The sequence below is a fragment of the Triturus cristatus genome, chromosome 7 (assembly GCF_964204655.1).
Source record: "Triturus cristatus chromosome 7, aTriCri1.1, whole genome shotgun sequence".
NCBI classification, from domain to species: Eukaryota; Metazoa; Chordata; class Amphibia; order Caudata; family Salamandridae; genus Triturus; species Triturus cristatus.
This window is the reverse complement of record NC_140590.1, coordinates 1,811,300,947-1,811,315,334: the sequence shown is the minus strand read 5'-3', so window position 1 is coordinate 1,811,315,334 and position 14,388 is coordinate 1,811,300,947.

Here is a 14,388-nt window from a genome sequence, read left to right as displayed (position 1 = left end):
GGCAATCCCTGTATTGTGTTCTATGCTAGTATACAAGGACTCTATGTCAAGAGTGACCAACAAGAAATCCTCATGCCATTGGATTTTGGCTAGTTTTCTGATGAAATCACCAGTGTCCTTGATGTACGTTGGTAAAGCGCGGACTAGTGGCTGTAAAAAGTAATCCACATACTTACTCGCATTTTCACTGATGCTCCCAATAGACGAAATGATTGGTCTGCCTGGTACTGGCCTCACGCCTTTGTGGATTTTTGGTATCAGGCGGAGCGTTGGGATGATCGGAAACTCATTGAACAAAAAATCAAATTCTTGGCTTGAAATTAATCCCTGCCTTTTATAAGCATGTAACATTTTCTTCAGGGATTCCTTAGATGTATTGTACATTTTTAGGCTTATTTTTTCATAGCACTCAACGTCCGAAAGCTGCCTTTTTGCTTCAGTCCTGTATTCCTCCTTGGGCCAGATGACCACATTGCCCCCCTTGTCGGACATGCAAATTATTAGGCCAGGGTTGCTATTCAATTTCTGGATCAAGTTCTTATATTCTAAATCGTGTTGTTTTGTGTTTGTGTATATATATATATATATATATATAAATATATATATATATATATATATATATATATATATATATATATATATATGAAAAGAACAAGCTCCCAAACTCCAGCAAGTAAGCGGAAACGGGTACAGACCACAGCACGCTGTAAAATATGGTTAGTGCAAGTTTTAATCCCAGTCGATCGGCATGACGCGTATATATATATAATATATATATATATATATTACCTACTGGCGGTCGCCAGTAGGTAGTTATAGTTAGGACCTATTTTCCATAGGAAATCCGCAACATTCTATTTGGAATAACGTTGGCATCGATTGATGAATCTTCGCGAAATTTTCCAAACTTTTGGCCACCTCAGGTCCACTCCTACCCTGAAAATTTCACGGTGATTCGTCAAGCGGGGGCCGAGAAAAAAGGGGGGGTCCCAAAACGCGTTTTCCCCATGCATTTTCCCATAGGACCTGTTGACGCAGCTACAGCCCGAAGTGCTGAACGGAATTACACCAAATTTGGCAAAGAGGTAGTCCTCATTTCAGACTCGTGCCTTTTGCTTAAATGGTGTAAATCCATTCAGTAGTTCCTGAGAAAATCAAAAGTAAAATCACATATATATCTGGGCGGAGCCTAACCACACATCTCATCGTGAGATCTGATTGGCTGTCAGCACTTCATCCAAGAAGTGTTGGCAGCCATCTTGGGACCAATATACATGATAGCACCTCATTAAAAAGCATTGCAGTTAATAGAAGGTTTTAAGACTTTAGTTACATTATAAATCATTTGTTGATGGTACCATACTCATTTTATGAATTGTGGTGTGTTCTAAGGTGATTTTACCATGTGAAAAAGCCTTCTGCTGTGATATCATGAATGAGGTTTGAGAGAAAACAATTTTCTCATGCTTTTCCCACAGACGTTTGGAAGGTGATCTATAAGCTAAACTGAGAGCATATTTTCTATAAATTCACATTATCTTTCTCAGTCATGTGAGAATGAAGTCTGACATTCTCAGTAAAACATGTACATCCAACAAGGGCAGAGACTGTCAGTTGATTCCTTTGTGTTCTACTGCAGCTTCCCAGAGTGTTCTAAAGAACCACTAGAGCGCTAACAGTCCAACTTATGACACACGTATGACACACCTGAAGCCATCTTGTTTGGAATAAAGTGGTAACTCTTAAAACATTTAATTTAAAAAGGAACAAAATGAGGGGGTTCTATTTCATAAAAAAATTCTGACATACAGACTGAAACATGCACTTTGAATACCAGCAGCAGACTTCCCTGGTGAGCAGTAGCTTTACTACAGTGATCTAATAAGCAACTAGAGTTCTAACATTCTGGATTTAGGGCAAATGTGTGACACATCTGAATGCCTTCTTGATGGAATCAAAGTAAAAAACTGAAAGTATTTCCTACTGAGGAGACTGTAGTAAATAAGAAAATTAGGAAACTTCATAACAAATAAGTCTCCCAAAATGGCCACCAGAGACAAAAGAACCCAAATGTAGCACAAATATCACCCAGATATAGCCCAAGTATAGCCCAATGACAGAATGTCCCAGAGTGTTCTAACGAACAACTAGAGCGCTAACAGTCTCACTTATGACAAAAGTATGGCACACCCGAAGTCATCTTGATTGGAATAAAGTGGTAACACTTAAAACAGTTAATTTACAAAGGAACAAAATGAGGGGGTTCATTTTGCCATAGAAGTTATGATTAGTGATGCAGAAAGAAAAATTAGGTCACATCTTGACTTCTCAAATCCTCTTCTATTTCATAAAAAAATTCTGACATACAGACTGAAACATGCACTTTGAATACCAGCAGCAGACTTCCCTGGTGAGCAGTAGCTTTACTACAGTCATCTAATGAGCAACTAGAGTGCTAACATTCAGAATGTATGGCAAATGTGTGACACATCTAAATGCTTTCTTGATGGAACCAAAGTAAAAAACTGAAGTATTTCCTACTGAGAAGACTGCAGTAAATGAGGAAATTAGAAAACTTCATAACAAATAAATCTCCCAAGATGGCCACCAGAGACAAAAGAACCCAAATGTAGCCCAAATATCACCCAGATGTAGCCCAAGTATAGCCCAATGACAGAATGTCCCAGAGTGTTCTTAAGAACAACGAGAGCGCTTACTGTCTTACTTATGACCAAAGTATGGCACACCTGAAGTCATCTTGATTGGAATAAACTGGTAACACTTAAAACATTTAATTTAAAAAGGAACACAATGAGGGGGTTCATTTTGCCATAGAAATTATGATTAGTGCTGAAGAAAGAAAAATGAGGGCACATTTTGAGTGACTTCTCAAATCCTCTTCTATTTCATTAAAAAATTCTGACATACAGACTGAAACATGCACTTTGAATACCAGCACCAGAGTTCCCTGGTGAGCAGTAGTTTTACTACAGTGATCTAATGAGCAACTAGAGTGCTAACATTCAGAATTTATGGCAAATGTGAGACACATCTGAATGCCTTCTTGATGGAACCAAAATAAAAAACTGAAAGTATTCCCACTGAGGAGACTGCAGTAAATGAGGAAAATAAGAAACTTCATAACAAATAAATCTCCCATTATGGCCACCAGAGACAAAAGAGCCCAAATGTAGCCCAAATATCACCCAGATGTAGCCCTAGTATGGCCCAATGACAGAATGTCCCAGAGTGTTCTTTAGAACAACTAGAGCGCTTACTGTCTTACTTATGACAAAAGTATGGCACACCTGAAGCCATCTTGATTGGAATAAACTGGTAACACTTAAAACATTTAATTTAAAAAGGAACACAATGAGGGGGTTCATTTTGCCATAGAAATTATGATTAGTGCTGAAGAAAGAAAAATGAGGGCACATTTTGAGTGACTTCTCAAATCCTCTTCTATTTCATTAAAAAATTCTGACATGCAGACTGAAACATGCACTTTCAATACCAGCAGCAGACTTCCCTGGTGAGCAGTAGCTTTACTACAGTGATCTAATAAGCAACTAGAGTGCTAACATTCTGGATTTATGGCAAATGTGTGACACATCTGAATGCCTTCTTGATGGAATCAAAGTAAAAAACTGAAAGTATTTCCTACTGAGGAGACTGTAGTAAATAAGAAAATTAGGAAACTTCATAACAAATAAGTCTCCCAAAATGGCCACCAGAGACAAAAGAACCCAAATGTAGCACAAATATCACCCAGATATAGCCCAAGTATAGCCCAATGACAGAATGTCCCAGAGTGTTCTAACGAACAACTAGAGCGCTAACAGTCTCACTTATGACAAAAGTATGGCACACCCGAAGTCATCTTGATTGGAATAAAGTGGTAACACTTAAAACAGTTAATTTACAAAGGAACAAAATGAGGGAGTTCATTTTGCATAGAAATTATGATTAGTGCTGCAGAAAGAAAAATTAGGTCACATCTTGACTTCTCAAATCCTCTTCTATTTCATAAAAAAATTCTGACATGCAGACTGAAACATGCACTTTGAATATCAGCAGCAGACTTCCCTGGTGAGAAGTAGCTTTACTACAGTCATCTAATGAGCAACTAGAGTGCTAACATTCAGAATTTATGGCAAATGTGTGACACATCTAAATGCCTTCTTGATGGAACCAAAGTAAAAAACTGAAAGTATTTCCTACTGAGGAGACTGCAGTAAATGAGGAAATAAGGAAACTTCATAACAAATAAATCTCCCAAGATGACCACCAGAGACAAAAGAGCCCAAATGTAGCCCAAATATCACCCAGATGTAGCCCAAGTATAGCCCAATGACAGAATGTCCCAGAGTGTTCTAACGAACAACTAGAGCGCTAACAGTCTAACTTATGACAAAAGTATGGCACACCTGAAGCCATCTTCATTGGAATAAAGTGGTACCACTTAAAACATTTAATTTCCAAAGGAACAAAATTAGGGGGTTCATTTTGCCATAGAAATTATGATTAGTTCTGCAGAAAGAACAATTAGGGCACATTTTGACTTTTCAAATACTCTTCTATTTCATAAAAAAATTCTGACATGCAGACTGACACATGCCCTTTGAATACCAGCAGCAGAATTCCCTGGTGAGCAGTAGTTTTACTACAGTGATCTAATGACCAACTAGAGTGCTAACCTTCAGAATTTATGGCAAATGTGTGACACATCTGAATGCCTTCTTGATGGAACCAAAATAAAAAACTGAAAATATTCCCACTGAGGAGACTGCAGTAAATGAGGAAGTTAGGAAACTTCATAACAAATAAATCTCCCAAGATGGCCACCAGAGACAAAAGAGCCCAAATGTAGCCCAAATATCACCCAGATGTAGCCCTAGTATAGCCCAATGACAGAATGTCCCAGAGTGTTCTTAAGAACAACTAGAGCGCTCACTGTCTTACTTATGACAAAAGTATGGCACACCTGAAGCCATCTTGATTGGAATAAACTGGTAACACTTAAAACATTTAATTTAAAAAGGAACACAATGAGGGGGTTCATTTTGCCATATAAATTATGATTAGTGCTGAAGAAAGAAAAATTAGGGCACATTTTGAGTGTCTTCTCAAATCCTCTTCTATTTCATAAAAAAATTCTGATATGCAGACTGAAACATGCACTTTTAATACCAGCAGCAGACTTCCGTGGTGAGCAGTAGCTTTACTACAGTGATCTAATGAGCAACTAGAGTGCTAACTTTCAGAATGTATGGCAAATGTGTGACACATCTGAATGCCTTCTTGATGGAACCAAAGTAAAAAACTGAAAGTATTTCCTACTGAGGAGACTGCAGTAAATGAGGAAATTAGGAAACTTCATAACAAATAAATCTCCCAAGATGGCCACCAGACACAAAAGAGCCCAAATGTAGTCCAAATATCACCCAGATGTAGCCCAAGTATAGCCCAATGACAGGAAGTCCCAGAGTGTTCTAACGAACAACTAGAGCGCTAACAGTCTAACTTATGACAAAAGTATGGCACACCTGAAGCCATCTTGATTGGAATAAAGTGGTAACACTTAAAACGTTTAATTTAAAAAGGAACACAATGAGGGGGTTCATTTTGCCATTGAAATTATGATTAGTTCTGCCGAAAGAAAAATGAGGGCACATTTTGACTTTTCAAATCCTCTTCTATTTCATAAAAAAATTCTGACATGCAGACTGACACATGCACTTTGAATACCAGCAGCAGAGTTCCCTGGTGAGCAGTAGTGTTACTACAGTGATCTAATGAGCAACTAGAGTGCTAAGATTCAGAATTTATGGCAAATGTGTGACACATCTGAATGCCTTCTTGATGGAACCAAAATAAAAAACTGAAAGTATTCCCACTGAGGAGACTGCAGTAAATGAGGAAATTAGGAAACTTCATAACAAATAAATCTCCCAAGATGGCCACCAGAGACAAAAGAGCCCAAATGTAGCGCAAATATCACCCAGATGTAGCCCAAGTATAGCCCAATGACAGAATATCCCAAAGTTTTCTAACAAACAACTAGAGCGCTAACAGTCTTACTTATGACAAAAGTATGGCACACCTGAAGCCATCTTGATTGGATAAAGTGGTAACACTTAAAACATTTAATTTACAAAGGAACAAAATGAGGGGGTTCATTTTGCCATAGATATTATGATTAGTTCTGCAGAAAGAAACATAAGGGCACATTTTGACTTCTCAAATCCTCTTCTATTTCATAAACATATTCTGACATGCAGACTGAAACATGCACTTTGAATACCAGCAGCAGAGTTCCCTGGTGAGCAGTAGTTTTACTACAGTGATCTAATGAGCAACTAGAATGCTAACATTCAGAATTTATGGCAAATGTGTGACACATCTGAATGCCTTCTTGATGGAACCAAAGTAAAAAACTGAAAGTATTTCCTACTGAGGAGACTGCAGTAAATGAGGAAATTAGGAAACTTCATAACAAATAAATCTCCCAAGATGGCCACCAGAGACAAAAGAGCCCAAATGTAGCCCAAATATAACTCAGATGTAGCCCAAGTAAAGCCCAATGTCAGAATGTCCCAGAGTGTTCTTTGGAACAACTAGAGCGCTTACTGTCTCACTTATGACAAAAGTATGGCACACCTGAAGCCATCTTGATTGGAATAAACCGGTAACACTTAAAACATTTAATTTAAAAAGGAACACAATGAGGGGGTTCATTTTGCCATAGAAATTATGATTAGTGCTGAAGAAAGAAAAATGAGGGCACATTTTGAGTGACTTCTCAAATCCTCTTCTATTTCATAAAAAAATTCTGACCTGCAGACTGAAACATGCACTTTCAATACCAGCAGCAGACTTCCCTTGTGAGCAGTAGCTTTACTACAGTGATCTAATAAGCAACTAGAGTGCTAACATGCTGGATTTATGGCAAATGTGTGACACATCTGAATGCCTTCTTGATGGAATCAAAGTAAAAAACTGAAAGTATTTCCTACTGAGGAGACTGTAGTAAATAAGAAAATTAGGAAACTTCATAACAAATAAGTCTCCCAAAATGGCCACCGGAGACAAAAGAACCCAAATGTAGCACAAATATCACCCAGATATAGCCCAAGTATAGCCCAATGACAGAATGTCCCAGAGTGTTCTAACGAACAACTAGAGCGCTAACAGTCTCACTTATGACAAAAGTATGGCACACCCGAAGTCATCTTGATTGGAATAAAGTGGTAACACTTAAAACAGTTAATTTACAAAGGATCAAAATGAGGGGGTTCATTTTGCCATAGAAATTATGATTAGTGCTGCAGAAAGAAAAATTAGGTCACATCTTGACTTCTCAAATCCTCTTCTATTTCATAAAAAAATTCTGACATGCAGACTGAAACATGCACTTTGAATACCGGCAGCAGACTTCCCTGGTGAGCAGTAGCTTTACTACAGTCATCTAATGAGCAACTAGAGTGCTAACATTCAGAATTTATGGCAAATGTGTGACACATCTAAATGCCTTCTTGATGGAACCAAAGTAAAAAACTGAAAGTATTTCCTACTGAGAAGACTTCAGTAAATGAGGAAATTAGGAAACTTCATAACAAATAAATCTCCCAAGATGGCCACCAGAGACAAAAGAGCCCAAATGTAGCCCAAATATCACCCAGATGTAGCCCTAGTATAGCCCAATGACAGAATGTCCCAGAGTGTTCTTAAGAACAACTAGAGCGCTCACTGTCTTACTTATGACAAAAGTGTGGCACACCTGAAGCCATCTTGATTGGAATAAACTGGTAACACTTAAAACATTTAATTTCCAAAGGAACACAATGAGGGGGTTCATTTTGCCATAGAAATTATGATTAGTTCTGCAGAAAGAAACATAAGGGCACATTTTGACTTCTCAAATCCTCTTCTATTTCATAAAAAAATTCTGACATGCAGACTGAAACATGCACTTTGAATACCAGCAGCAGACTTCCCTGGTGAGCAGTAGCTTTACTACAGTCATCTAATGAGCAACTAGAGTGCTAACATTCAGAATTTATGGCAAATGTGTGACACATCTAAATGCCTTCTTGATGGAACCAAAGTAAAAAACTGAAAGTATTTCCTACTGAGGAGACTGCAGTAAATGAGGAAATTAGGAAACTTCATAACAAATAAATCTCCCAAGATGGCCACAAGAGCCCAAATGTAGCCCAAATATCACCCAGATGTAGCCCAAGTATAGCCCAATGACAGAATGTCCCAGAGTGTTCTAACGAACAACTAGAGCGCTAACAGTCTAACTTATGACAAAAGTATGGCACACCTGAAGCCATCTTGATTGGAATAAAGTGGTAACACTTAAAACGTTTAATTTAAAAAGGAACACAATGAGGGGGTTCATTTTGCCATTGAAATTATGATTAGTTCTGCAGAAAGAAAAATGAGGGCACATTTTGACTTTTCAAATCCTCTTCTATTTCATAAAAAAATTCTGACATGCAGACTGACACATGCACTTTGAATACCAGCAGCAGAGTTCCCTGGTGAGCAGTAGTTTTACTACAGTGATCTAATGAGCAACTAGAGTGCTAAGATTCAGAATTCATGTCAAATGTGTGACACATCTGAATGCCTTCTTGATGGAACCAAAATAAAAAACTGAAAGTATTCCCACTGAGGAGACTGCAGTAAATGAGGAAATTAGGAAACTTCATAACAAATAAATCTCCCAAGATGGCCACCAGAGACAAAAGAGCCCAAATGTAGCGCAAATATCACCCAGATGTAGCCCAAGTATAACCCAATGACAGAATATCCCAAAGTTTTCTAACAAACAACTAGAGCGCTAACAGTCTTACTTATGACAAAAGTATGGCACACCTGAAGCCATCTTGATTGGATAAAGTGGTAACACTTAAAACATTTAATTTACAAAGGAACAAAATGAGGGGGTTCATTTTGCCATAGATATTATGATTAGTTCTGCAGAAAGAAACATAAGGGCACATTTTGACTTCTCAAATCCTCTTCTATTTCATAAACATATTCTGACATGCAGACTGAAACATGCACTTTGAATACCAGCAGCAGAGTTCCCTGGTGAGCAGTAGTTTTACTACAGTGATCTAATGAGCAACTAGAGTGCTAACATTCAGAATTTATGGCAAATGTGTGACACATCTGAATGCCTTCTTGATGGAACCAAAATAAAAAACTGAAAGTATTTCCTACTGAGGAGACTGCTGTAAATGAGGAAATTAGGAAACGTCATAACAAATAAATCTCCCAAGATGGCCACCAGAGACAAAAGAGCCCAATGGTAAGCCCAAATATCACCCTGATGTAGCCCTAGTATAGCCCAATGACAGAATGTCCCAGAGTGTTCTTAATAACAACTAGAGCGCTCACTGTCTTACTTATGACAAAAGTATGGCACACCTGAAGCCATCTTGATTGGAATAAACTGGTAACACTTAAAACATTTAATTTAAAAAGGAACACAATGAGGGGGTTCATTTTGCCATATAAATTATGATTAGTGCTGAAGAAAGAAAAATCAGGGCACATTTTGAGTGTCTTCTCAAATCCTCTTCTATTTCATAAAAAAATTCTGATATGCAGACTGAAACATGCACTTTTAATACCAGCAGCAGACTTCCGTGGTGAGAAGTAGCTTTACTACAGTGATCTAATGAGCAACTAGAGTGCTAACTTTCAGAATGTATGGCAAATGTGTGACACATCTGAATGCCTTCTAGATGGAACCAAAGTAAAAAACTGAAAGTATTTCCTACTGAGGAGACTGCAGTAAATGAGGAAATTAGGAAACTTCATAACAAATAAATCTCCCAAGATGGCCACCAGAGACAAAAGAGCCCAAATGTAGCCCAAATATCACCCAGATGTAGCCCAAGTATAGCCCAATGTCAGAATGTCCCAGAGTGTTCTTTGGAACAACTAGAGCGCTTACTGTCTCACTTATGACAAAAGTATGGCACACCTGAAGCCATCTTGATTGGAATAAACTGGTAACACTTAAAACATTTAATTTAAAAAGGAACACAATGAGGGGGTTCATTTTGCCATAGAAATTATGATTAGTGCTGAAGAAAGAAAAATGAGGGCACATTTTGAGTGACTTCTCAAATCCTCTTCTATTTCATTAAAAAACTTCTGACCTGCAGACTGAAACATGCACTTTCAATACCAGCAGCAGACTTCCCTTGTGAGCAGTAGCTTTACTACAGTGATCTAATAAGCAACTAGAGTGCTAACATACTGGATTTATGGCAAATGTGTGACACATCTGAATGCCTTCTTGATGGAATCAAAGTAAAAAACTGAAAGTATTTCCTACTGAGGAGACTGTAGTAAATAAGAAAATTAGGAAACTTCATAACAAATAAGTCTCCCAAAATGGCCACCGGAGACAAAAGAACCCAAATGTAGCACAAATATCACCCAGATATAGCCCAAGTATAGCCCAATGACAGAATGTCCCAGAGTGTTCTAACGAACAACTAGAGCGCTAACAGTCTCACTTATGACAAAAGTATGGCACACCCGAAGTCATCTTGATTGGAATAAAGTGGTAACACTTAAAACAGTTAATTTACAAAGGAACAAAATGAGGGGGTTCATTTTGCCATAGAAATTATGATTAGTGCTGCAGAAAGAAAAATTAGGTCACATCTTGACTTCTCAAATCCTCTTCGATTTCATAAAAAAATTCTGACATGCAGACTGAAACATGCACTTTGAATACCGGCAGCAGACTTCCCTGGTGAACAGTAGCTTTACTACAGTCATCTAATGAGCAACTAGAGTGCTAACAGTCAGAATTTATGGCAAATGTGTGACACATCTAAATGCCTTCTTGATGGAACCAAAGTAAAAAACTGAAAGTATTTCCTACTGAGAAGACTTCAGTAAATGAGGAAATTAGGAAACTTCATAACAAATAAATCTCCCAAGATGGCCACCAGAGACAAAAGAGCCCAAATGTAGCCCAAATATCACCCAGATGTAGCCCTAGTATAGCCCAATGACAGAATGTCCCAGAGTGTTCTTAAGAACAACTAGAGCGCTCACTGTCTTACTTATGACAAAAGTATGGCACACCTGAAGCCATCTTGATTGGAATAAACTGGTAACACTTAAAACATTTAATTTAAAAAGGAACACAATGAGGGGGTTCATTTTGCCATATAAATTATGATTAGTGCTGAAGAAAGAAAAATTAGGGCACATTTTGAGTGTCTTCTCAAATCCTCTTCTATTTCATAAAAAAATTGTGATATGCAGACTGAAACATGCACTTTTAATACCAGCAGCAGACTTCTGTGGTGAGCAGTAGCTTTACTACAGTAATCTAATGAGCAACTAGAGTGCTAACTTTCAGAATGTATGGCAAATGATTGACACATCTGAATGCCTTCTTGATGGAACCAAAGTAAAAAACTGAAAGTATTTCCTACTGAGGAGACTGCAGTAAATGAGGAAATTAGGAAACTTCATAACAAATAAATCTCCCAAGATTGCCACCAGAGACAAAAGAGCCCAAATGTAGCCCAAATATCACCCAGATGTAGCCCAAGTATAGCCCAATGACAGAATGTCCCAGAAGGTTCTAACGAACAACTAGAGCGCTAACAGTCTAACTTATGACAAAAGTATGGCACACCTGAAGCCATCTTGATTGGAATAAAGTGGTAACACTTAAAACATTTAATTTCCAAAGGAACAAAATTAGGGGGTTCATTTTGCCATAGAAATTATGATTAGTTCTGCAGAAAGAAACATAAGGGCACATTTTGACTTCTCAAATCCTCTTGTATTTCATAAAAAAATTCTGACATGCAGACTGAAACATGCACTTTGAATACCAGCAGCAGACTTCCCTGGTGAGCAGTAGCTTTACTACAGTCATCTAATGAGCAACTAGAGTGCTAACATTCAGAATTTATGGCAAATGTGTGACACATCTAAATGCCTTCTTGATGGAACCAAAGTAAAAAACTGAAAGTATTTCCTACTGAGGAGACTGCAGTAAATGAGGAAATAAGGAAACTTCATAACAAATAAATCTCCCAAGATGGCCACCAGAGACAAAAGAGCCCAAATGTAGCCCAAATATCACCCAGATGTAGCCCAAGTATAGCCCAATGACAGAATGTCCCAGAGTGTTCTAACGAACAACTAGAGCGCTAACAGTCTAACTTATGACAAAAGTATGGCACACCTGAAGCCATCTTCATTGGAATAAAGTGGTACCACTTAAAACATTTAATTTCCAAAGGAACAAAATTAGGGGGTTCATTTTGCCATAGAAATTATGATTAGTTCTGCAGAAAGAACAATTAGGGCACATTTTGACTTTTCAAATACTCTTCTATTTCATAAAAAAATTCTGACATGCAGACTGACACATGCCCTTTGAATACCAGCAGCAGAATTCACTGGGGAGCAGTAGTTTTACTACAGTGATCTAATGAGCAACTAGAGTGCTAACCTTCAGAATTTATGGCAAATGTGTGACACATCTGAATGCCTTCTTGATGGAACCAAAATAAAAAACTGAAAATATTCCCACTGAGGAGACTGCAGTAAATGAGGAAATTAGGAAACTTCATAACAAATAAATCTCCCAAGATGGCCACCAGAGACAAAAGAGCCCAAATGTAGCCCAAATATCACCCAGATGTAGCCCTAGTATAGCCCAATGACAGAATGTCCCAGAGTGTTCTTAAGAACAACTAGAGCGCTCACTGTCTTACTTATGACAAAAGTATGGCACACCTGAAGCCATCTTGATTGGAATAAACTGGTAACACTTAAAACATTTAATTTAAAAAGGAACACAATGAGGGGGTTCATTTTGCCATATAAATTATGATTAGTGCTGAAGAAAGAAAAATTAGGGCACATTTTGAGTGTCTTCTCAAATCCTCTTCTATTTCATAAAAAAATTCTGATGTGCAGACTGAAACATGCACTTTTAATACCAGCAGCAGACTTCCGTGGTGAGCAGTAGCTTTACTACAGTGATCTAATGAGCAACTAGAGTGCTAACTTTCAGAATGTATGGCAAATGTGTGACACATCTGAATGCCTTCTTGATGGAACCAAAGTAAAAAACTGAAAGTATTTCCTACTGAGGAGACTGCAGTAAATGAGGAAATTAGGAAACTTCATAACAAATAAATCTCCCAAGATGGCCACCAGACACAAAAGAGCCCAAATGTAGCCCAAATATCACCCAGATGTAGCCCAAGTATAGCCCAATGACAGGATGTCCCAGAGTGTTCTAACGAACAACTAGAGCGCTAACAGTCTAACTTATGACAAAAGTATGGCACACCTGAAGCCATCTTGATTGGAATAAAGTGGTAACACTTAAAACATTTAATTTCCAAAGGAACAAAATTAGGGGGTTCATTTTGCCATAGAAATTATGATTAGTTCTGCAGAAAGAAAAATTAGGGCACATTTTGACTTTTCAAATCCTCTTCTATTTCATAAAAAAATTCTAACATGCAGACTGACACATGCACTTTGAATACCAGCAGCAGAATTCCCTGGTGAGCAGTCGTTTTACTACAGTGATCTAATGAGCAACTAGAGTGCTAACATTCAGAATTTATGGCAAATGTGTGACACATCTGAATGCCTTCTTGATGGAACCAAAATAAAAAACTGAAAATATTCCCACTGAGGAGACTGCAGTAAATGAGGAAGTTAGGAAACTTCATAACAAATAAATCTCCCAAGATGGCCACCAGAGACAAAAGAACCCAAATGTGGCCCAAATATCACCCAGATGTAGCCCAAGTATAGCCCAATGATAGAATGTCCCAAAGTGTTCTAACGAACAACTAGAGCGCTAACAGTCTTACTTATGACAAAAGTATGGCACACCTGAAGCCATCTTGTTTGGAATAAACTGGTAACACTTTAAACATTTAATTTAAAAAGGAACACAATGAGGGGGTTCATTTTGCCATAGAAATTATGATTAGTACTGAAGAAAGAAAAATGAGGGCACATTTTGAGTGACTTCTCAAAGCCTCTTCTATTTCATAAAACAATTCTGATATGCAGACTGAAACATGCACTTTTAATACCAGCAGCGGACTTCCGTGGTGAGCAGTAGCTTTACTACAGTGATCTAATGAGCAACTAGAGTGCTAACTTTCAGAATGTATGGCAAATGTGTGACACATCTGAATGCCTTCTTGATGGAACCAAAGTAAAAAACTGAAAGTATTTCCTACTGAGGAGACTGCAGTAAATGAGGAAATTAGGAAACTTCATAACAAATAAATCTCCCAAGATGGCCACCAGAGACAAAAGAGCCCAAATGTAGCCCAAATATCACCCAGA